This window comes from Gnatocerus cornutus, unplaced genomic scaffold, assembly GCF_029298725.1.
Source record: "Gnatocerus cornutus isolate USDA-ARS CGAHR unplaced genomic scaffold, icGnaCorn1.1 ctg00000290.1, whole genome shotgun sequence".
Taxonomy (NCBI): domain Eukaryota; kingdom Metazoa; phylum Arthropoda; class Insecta; order Coleoptera; family Tenebrionidae; genus Gnatocerus; species Gnatocerus cornutus.
In genome coordinates, this window is record NW_028275609.1 from 12978 (window position 1) to 20275 (window position 7298).

A 7298-nucleotide genomic window follows, 5' to 3' on the forward strand; every position below is an offset into this window, starting at 1 on the left:
GCTCATTACAACAAACGTTCGACCATAACCAGCAGGGAGATCCAGACGGCGGTGCGTCTTCTTTTGCCCGGTGAATTGGCGAAGCACGCCGTTTCTGAAGGAACCAAGGCCGTCACCAAATACACCAGTTCAAAATAAATCCTCCTCGAGCAGCTTGGAAGTTGGTTGGAAAAAAAAGAAAAAAAATCGGTTCTTTTCAGAACCACAAATTCAACTCGAACGAATTAAAAATTTTCGTCTTCATACTATATAAGTTCCTGAGAGAAAATATAAATAGTGAAAAATATATTTAAAAAAAGTTTGACATCAGAAATGTTAATAAAAAAAGAAAAGAGTAGAGACAACGGCACGCGGTGTTCCCAAGCGGTCACCCATCCAAGTACTGACCGCGCCCGACGTTGCTTGACTTCGGTGATCGGACGAGAACCGGTAGTTTTCAACGTGGTATGGTCGTTGCCTGGTAAAATTTTCCAAGATGGTACGTTGACGATTTTTTGTGATTGTTCGATCGTTTGGATGTGACATTTTTCGATGGTACACATGTCAGAAAATGTACAAGATTTAAAAGAAGAAAAAAAAAAAATTTTTTTTTGCGAGTCGTTTTTTAGTTTTTTTTTTGCGACAAAATGACGAAAAAAAAAAACTCGTATGAGGCGTTAAATTAAATTGTTCGTTTGACGATCTCAACGAGTCACTTGCGATTAACGTAATTTAAAATTTGAGAACTTACTTACTCACTTGCTTGCTTAGATGGAAATAGCACCCACTTGAAGTAAACGCCGACACGGACCGGAGATGAATAAACTCCGAACGGACGGGGTTAATTCATGAACTGACCGTAGTACGGTCGAAGGTTCGCCGCCGCCGCTACCTGCTTTCTTTCTTAGAACTGATAACAGAGTTGGTTTCTTTGTCTGTTCATTCATCGAAATTCCCACCACTCTGGCCGGGCCGGGCGGGGTGGGTGTGTGTTGTTTCATGATTTGTTCTCTTCTCGATTTATTCTTTTTCCGACGTCGTTCGATTCATAGAGATGTTTTCGTCGAAAGTGTGGTCGCGTTTACATTGCATTAAAATTTAATTTGTTCCAGTGCGACGATGAAACAAGAAAAAAGTTTCAAGTAAGTACGCACGCACGCACACCTACATATTTCATTTTTTAAATCTTTCGACGTTCGTAGTTTCTGCTCGAAATGTCGACTAATAGTAGGGAATGTTTTGTTGATTTGTTTGTTTTTCGTTTTTGAGAAGAACAAATGAAAATTTCGTTGGATTTCTGTCGACCGACGACCGACTGAAAATCCGCCGACATCGACGTAGTTTTATTTAGAGTGTCTGAAAAATGCAAACAATGCAAGATTTCCGTATTTTTGTTGGTTTGTGGTGTTTGGGGAGTTTTTTTTATGATTATAAAATGGTTTCGTCGAGAAAAATTGCTTCTTTCGCAATGAATTGGCAAGAAAAATTAAAAAACTCGTCCGTTCCCGTCGCTGGATGTTCGACGGTGGTCCGTCTGATTTTCCCTTTATTTTCGTAAAATTGACGAGAATTTCGCCGTCAAAACTGTTTTCGGTGATGTTTCGATGATGGGATTTCGTCGTGTGAGGTAATTTTTGAGGAAAAAATGTCGATTTTGCGAAAAAAGTCGTTCGAAAAGTCCGTTCGTCGTACAAATTCGTTTCTCATGGTCGAGTCCGAAATTGACATCGTTTTTTTTCCGACCTGTTCGTCAAGATCGTTTTCAAAAATCAACTCCTACGAAAGGCGAAGGTTTTATCTTCGTTCTTGAAAAAATTCGACCTTCTCGGACGTCATCTTCGACCGTTTGTGAATTTTTTTCCTACACTCTGCAGGTTCGTCGGTCGTCGCTCCGATCCGTGCTGCGTCTCTTTGCGAGGCGATTTTCGAAAAGATCGCACGTACTTTTCGACCGATTCGTTCGTGAAACTTGTAGAGGATGCTTCCAAGTTTGTCTGGTCGAAAGCGGAACTTTCCTGTTATTCGTGGAAAACGCGTAACGTCGGCGTCGAACTTGGATGTCATCTCCTTGTTTCGGAGGGTCTTTGTTCGAGTCGACGTTCGATCGGTCCTTGTTCGCTTTTGGAGGTCGGCTGGTCGTCCGGGAAAACTTGAGGTTATTCAGGAGGCCATCGCCGACCGAATCGCTCATGTTCCCGCACCCGGAGGCGGTGATCTTCGCGTAAAGAGAACGATGCCATCACGCGAAAGCTGTATTCGAGGCCCACTGAATTTTCTAACTCGACGAGAAGGCTCTCGTTTAGTCCGCGGTCCGCGCGTTTTCGAACGCGCCAACACTTTGACTTTGGCGCCCAATTCGTTCTGTAAAGTTCATTCGTTCTTTCACCGAAGAATAAGCCTACCTATAATAAAAAGAAAAAAACGCGCGCGCGATAGACGAAAATATGGCCGACGTAGAAAATCAAGCAGCTTCGACGGTCGCCGGTGCCACTTCCGGCTCCTCACCGGTGAAGAAGGAGAAGAAGCCCAAAAATCCGAGAAGCAAACCTTCTCATCCGCCCACTTCGGAGATGGTCACCAACGCCATCAAAGGCTTGAAGGAACGCGGCGGTTCTTCGTTGCAGGCGATCAAGAAATATGTCGCGGCCAACTACAAAGTCGACGCGGAAAAATTTGCGCCTTTCATCAAGAAGTACCTTAAGGGCGCCGTCGCATCCGGTTCGTTGGTCCAAACCAAAGGAAAAGGAGCTTCCGGTTCGTTCAAGTTGGCTTCTGCCGTCACCGGTGCAGCTAAGGCTCCGTCCGCCACGAAAAAGAGATCTGCCGCTGCGACCGCGTCGTCATCGGCGAAATCCAAGAAGACGGGCGTTGCTAAACGTTCCGTCGCGTCAGCGCCGACGTCCGCCGAAAAAGGATCCGCCTCAAAAGCCGGTAAGAAGGCCGCCCCCGCCGCTTCGGCCAAGTCTAAGAAAACTGCCGCCGAAAAGAAGAGCGTCGCCGTATCGAAGGCTAGAAAGGCTGCGTCCGCTCCCGAAAAGAAAGCCAGCGCCGCCTCCAGATCGCCCGTCAAACCCAAGACGCCATCGAAAGCGAAGAAATCCAACAAGGCCGGTCCAACCAAGAAACCGAAAGCGCCGAAACCGAAAACGGCCAAAGCCGTCACCGCCAAAGCGAAAAAAACCGCTTCACCCAAGAGAAAGAAGTGAAAAGTCGACGACGATGATTTAATTTTTTCAACGACGACGACGTCCTGGTGGTTTCGGGAACGTGCTCCGATCGTATATATCGACGTAGGGGCACCATCGATACAAATAAATGGCCCTTTTCAGGGCCACAATTATTTTCAAGAAACGAACGAAAGATTCGCTTGGACAATGCACATTCTGTTGAGGAGATACATACTTTCATTTGATTTTCTTGTCTATTCATTTGACTGTCGAAACAGTGTTATTACAAAGAATGATAAACTTTATTATATAATAATGTTTCAAATAGTCTCAGTTAAAAGAAAATTTAATGTGAAAGAAAAAAGCAAAAGTTTATCGTTTTATGTAAGTACGAATTTTGTGAATAAATCACATAACCTAACTTTTTTTTTTTTTTTTTTTTTTTTCAATCTCAAAAAGTTGCATGCGCGAACGATAAATTTTCAATTCGTTGGAAAATAATTGTGGTTCTGAAAAGAACCGATTTTTTTTTTCTTCTTTTAACACCTTCGAAGATGAAGAATTTGTTAATTCTAGATGGTCGGATCGGATGGATGGATGGATGGATGGAGGAAATTTAAGCCCTCTCGCCACGAATGCGTCTCGCCAATTGGATGTCTTTCGGCATGATGGTGACACGTTTGGCGTGGATGGCGCACAAGTTGGTGTCTTCGAAGAGGCCGACGAGATAAGCCTCGCTGGCTTCTTGAAGTGCCATCACGGCCGAACTTTGGAAACGGAGATCGGTCTTGAAATCTTGGGCGATCTCTCGGACGAGACGTTGGAAAGGCAGCTTGCGGATCAAAAGTTCAGTGCTCTTTTGATAACGACGAATCTCACGAAGGGCGACCGTACCGGGCCTGTAACGGTGAGGTTTCTTGACACCTCCGGTGGCGGGAGCGCTTTTTCTGGCCGCCTTCGTGGCCAACTGTTTTCTAGGTGCCTTGCCACCGGTAGATTTACGAGCCGTCTGTTTAGTTCTCGCCATCTCGGATATCGGATGAATCAAATGAAAAGAATTAACGTAGGTAGTGGCTTGCTTGCTTGCTTCGACCGAACGACCGACCGTACGTACGAACGTTCGAAAGTCAACTGAAAATTTTCGTCGCGCCAACGGCCGTTTTATAAACTCGATGAGTCATACGGCGACGCCATTGGTGGATTCGTTTTTAACGCGAGGTGGAGCTGCCGTAACTTATAAATAGTCCCGCGGAATGAAATTTTGACGTTAGTTCCATAACGAACTTGGTCGAAGCTACGTCGTTTTGTACGAAGAATTTCCTAATTTTATCAAGATGACCGGTCGTGGTAAAGGTGGCAAAGGATTGGGAAAAGGTGGCGCCAAACGTCATCGCAAAGTTCTACGCGATAACATCCAAGGTATAACGAAACCGGCGATCAGAAGATTGGCTCGTCGTGGTGGTGTGAAACGTATTTCCGGTCTCATCTACGAAGAAACCAGAGGTGTGTTGAAGGTCTTCCTCGAGAACGTCATCCGTGACGCCGTAACTTACACCGAACACGCAAAACGTAAGACCGTCACCGCCATGGACGTCGTCTACGCCCTGAAACGTCAAGGTCGTACCCTTTACGGTTTCGGCGGTTAATTTTATCATTTTATGACGTGTATCCGCATCCTCAGAGGAATAACAACAAACCCCCCGCAGGCAAGCAAACAAACAAACAAAAAAAAACGGTTCTTTTCAGAACCACAAAATAAATCAAACGAATTAAATATGTTGCTCAATTGTGTGTTTGTCTTCAAATCGAAATGAAAATCGTACGGAGTGAGTGATCATTTTAATTTGTGATCCAGGCGGCGACTTTGACAATTTTGACAGCAGTTTTAGGTTAGAATGACCATCGTTAAAAGAACGTTTTTGCCACGAAGAGTATATTTGAGGTTATGTCCAATATGGGGTAGAGTTACTCTCCTCAGACGTGACTTGAAACAAAATCTCATAGCAAATAAAACGATTGATTGTAGTATTACGGCTCACCGCTGACGACTGCTGCTGCAAGAAATTATCGAGACGGAGAGCACGTATAGGCGACCGGTGTGTGTGTGTATGTTCTTAACAGATTAATGTGCGAAATGTGAAGAAATTTACGACGAATCGGAATGTTTCTTGAATTAGATAATCAATAAATTATTATAGATAGAGTTGTCGAGTTCGTGCTTTAGTCGGGCATTGAATTTTTCTAAAAATTACGATGAAAAGTCGTAAAAATCATCTTTCTTGGTTGAATGTAATCGAAAATCTTCCGTTCAGTCTACGCTCGTATAATGAATTAATTGATCGGTTTAACTTTAAAATATCTAAAAGACTTTTTAACATGATTCTCATAGGTTGTTGTATTTTGGCGAAAAAATCAATTCGTTCGAGTTGAATTTTTGGCCCTGAGAAGGGCCGATGTGAAGATGGTTTTTATAAAAGTTTTTGTTTTTCGTTCGAGATGACGGCGGCGAAGAATTAAATTTAAGGCTTCTTTTCGGTCTTCTTGGGCAACAACACCGCCTGGATGTTGGGCAAGACACCGCCTTGGGCGATGGTAACGCCGGAAAGGAGCTTGTTTAACTCCTCGTCGTTCCTTATAGCCAATTGAAGATGTCTCGGAATGATACGGGTTTTCTTGTTATCTCTGGCGGCGTTTCCTGCCAATTCGAGAACTTCGGCGGCTAGATATTCCATTACGGCCGCCAAATAAACGGGAGCACCTGCACCCACTCTTTCGGCGTAGTTTCCTTTACGCAGAAGACGATGAATTCTGCCGACGGGAAACTGAAGTCCGGCACGACTGGAACGAGACTTCGCCTTTCCCTTCACTTTACCTCCTTTTCCTCTTCCGGACATGTTGTTATACGATATAAACAGCAAAACACCTACTGCGACTGACACGAAGCGCACTGACAAACGTACGGCTTGAAATAAATGCCGAACGCGGCGAAGGCTAGAAATTTATATGGTCGGTACAGCGCCATCTCGTTAGGGCAATGGTCGAACGACGAACTAAGGCGGAGCGCCTGTTTGTCGCTCGCTCGTTATAAATAGAGGGATTTTAGGTGTGCGGCGTTTTAGATCGAGTATACTCGTCGTAACGTGCACGTCGTGTCTGTCTCGTTTTCTGTTTTTAAACGTTTTTTTAACTCGACGACTAGAAGAGAATGCCACCCAAGACCAGCGGTAAGGCGGCCAAGAAGGCCGGAAAAGCTCAAAAGAACATCTCGAAGAGCGACAAGAAAAAGAAGCGCAGGAGGAAGGAGAGTTACGCCATCTACATTTACAAGGTGTTGAAGCAGGTCCATCCCGATACCGGTATCTCCAGCAAGGCTATGTCTATCATGAACAGTTTCGTGAACGACATCTTCGAACGTATAGCTGCTGAAGCCAGTCGCCTCGCTCATTACAACAAACGTTCGACCATAACCAGCAGGGAGATCCAGACGGCGGTGCGTCTTCTTTTGCCCGGTGAATTGGCGAAGCACGCCGTTTCTGAAGGAACCAAGGCCGTCACCAAATACACCAGTTCAAAATAAATCCTCCTCGAGCAGCTTGGAAGTTGGTTGGAAAAAAAAGAAAAAAAATCGGTTCTTTTCAGAACCACAAATTCAACTCGAACGAATTAAAAATTTTCGTCTTCATACTATATAAGTTCCTGAGAGAAAATATAAATAGTGAAAAATATATTTAAAAAAAGTTTGACATCAGAAATGTTAATAAAAAAAGAAAAGAGTAGAGACAACGGCACGCGGTGTTCCCAAGCGGTCACCCATCCAAGTACTGACCGCGCCCGACGTTGCTTGACTTCGGTGATCGGACGAGAACCGGTAGTTTTCAACGTGGTATGGTCGTTGCCTGGTAAAATTTTCCAAGATGGTACGTTGACGATTTTTTGTGATTGTTCGATCGTTTGGATGTGACATTTTTCGATGGTACACATGTCAGAAAATGTACAAGATTTAAAAGAAGAAAAAAAAAAAATTTTTTTTTGCGAGTCGTTTTTTAGTTTTTTTTTTGCGACAAAATGACGAAAAAAAAAAACTCGTATGAGGCGTTAAATTAAATTGTTCGTTTGACGATCTCAACGAGTCACTTGCGATTAACGTAATTT

The 7298-nt window shown here is 44.0% G+C and overlaps 2 non-coding genes across 2 annotated transcripts; both read right to left on the reverse strand.

Annotated features, from left to right (window-relative positions):
• Positions 1-338: 338 nt before the first annotated feature.
• On the reverse strand, positions 339-458 carry LOC148165527 (5S ribosomal RNA). The gene has a single exon (XR_015771394.1). It is a non-coding gene; the product is annotated as a 5S ribosomal RNA (ribosomal RNA).
• A 6465-nt stretch (positions 459-6923) lies between these two features.
• On the reverse strand, positions 6924-7043 carry LOC148165528 (5S ribosomal RNA). Its single transcript, XR_015771395.1, has one exon. It is a non-coding gene; the product is annotated as a 5S ribosomal RNA (ribosomal RNA).
• Between the last annotated feature and the right edge of the window lie 255 nt (positions 7044-7298).